At 58.1% G+C, this 1,703-nt stretch overlaps 1 protein-coding gene across 1 annotated transcript in view; it reads right to left on the reverse strand.

Moving 5' to 3' along the window:
- NR2E1 (nuclear receptor subfamily 2 group E member 1) overlaps positions 1-1,703 on the reverse strand; it is a 20,508-nt gene that overhangs the window by 17,333 nt on the left and 1,472 nt on the right. The window lies entirely within an intron of this gene.

Here is a 1,703-nt window from a genome sequence, read left to right on the forward strand (position 1 = left end):
CCCCCCCCAAAAAAAAGAGGGGAAAAAAGAGGGAAAATGAGAAGAAGAAAAAAAAAGGAGGAGGAGAACGGAGAAAAGAAGAAAATAGAAGAACGGGGAGAGATCCCATTTCCTAGACGTTTCTCCCAGGGCGAGGCGGGGCTGGCCGCGGGCGCTGCTGCCCGCCCTGCCCGCACCCCGGCCGGCGCAGTGGGCGCGCTGGCGGCCGGCTCGGCCGGGCCGGGGCTGCGGGCCCCGGGGGCGGCTCTGAGCCCCGGGCACCGCCGATCTCGCTAAATGCGTCTGCAGAGCCGGCCCGCCGGTCCCGGGGCGCCCGGGCAGCCCGCTCTCCGCCAGGCCGCCGGTCTCCGCGGGCCACCCGGGGCCGCAGCACCGGCGGGGACGAGGGGTGCAGCCCGGAGGCTGGGGCGCGCCCCTCTCCCCGACTTAGCAGCTCCGTTTGCACCGCGATCCCGCAAGGCTCCTCCTTTGGCGCTTGAAACTCTTGGTGAGGCGAGTGAGGCGATAAAGCAGCCCAGAAGAGCGGGGAGAGGAGCACATTTGGGATGAGAAGTAAGAGCACCTCTGCCGCTGCGGCAGGGCAAGGTGGGCAGTGGCACCACGAGCAGGGTCAGCAGTTGCCGAGGTGGTTGTGAAGTGCTCCATGCCCCTTATCCCTGCCACAAGCTCAAGGCACCGCCGCAGCAGACTTCTCCCTTGCTGGTAGTGAGGGAATCAGGTGCTCAGCTCGGTGCCTGCCCTGACCCAAACATCCTGTCTTTCCACCCAGGTCCAGGGTTGTCCCTTCTGTGCCTGCACAGTACCTGTCTCCCAGAGCTGCATGACCCGGGGCAGCCCTGGGTTCCAAGTGACTCTGTGCTAGCTGCTCCCCATGAGGCCAGCACAGTGTGAGGCCCTGGTGCAGGACAAGCTGCCCATACCTAACCCTGGAGCACAGTGTCCAGATGCCCTAGGAAGTTGCTCAAGGAGATGCCACAAAGCAAGAAACAGGCGGATCAGGAAACGGAGAGAGATATTCACTCCCAACCTACTTCCAGTGAGTCAGGGAAAGGTTCACCTCCTCYGGCAGTGTCTAAAACACCTAGTGAGGAGGGGATCATGCTGCTTTAGTACAGCATAAAGGCCAAAACAGAGAGAGAGAGTTAAACGGCAGTGGGGCCCAGACCCAAGTACCATCCGTTACGAGGCGTGGCCATGTAGTACAGTGCCCAGCCTGGCCTCGACATCCTTACCCTCATGAGATAGGTCTCCAGCTCTACACCAGTCAAAAATACTTTGCCCTGCAAACTCAAAACTGGCTGAAATACATTGCAAAGGCTGTTTCAAACTGCATCCGCAGGTTCCAGCCACATCTGAGAGAGGCTTGCTCTGATTATGAGCAGATTCCCCCCCTGCTCTTCATATATAGCAYCAGGCACTGCCAAGAGAGAGAGGGAGAGGGAAGAAAAAAGGGATCAAACCATTCCTCACCCAACCCAAAACTCCACTAACTTAACCTAGCCACCCAAGCCAGCTCAGCATGTGGACTGGGGCTGTAGATCACTGGGGAGAGAGCAAAATACCAGCCCTTCCCTGTCTCCCAGGCCCTGCCTGCAGTGCTTTGTGATCCTGCACCAGCTGAGGTTTGTCCTCTTTTTCTTTTCTTTTCTTTTCTTTTCTTTTCTTTTCTTTTCTTTTCTTTTCTTTTCTTTTCTTTTCTTTTC

Source organism: Rhea americana, unplaced genomic scaffold (assembly GCF_003343005.1).
Source record: "Rhea americana isolate MKP2758 unplaced genomic scaffold, rheAme1 scaffold_25, whole genome shotgun sequence".
In the NCBI taxonomy this organism is placed as follows: domain Eukaryota; kingdom Metazoa; phylum Chordata; class Aves; order Rheiformes; family Rheidae; genus Rhea; species Rhea americana.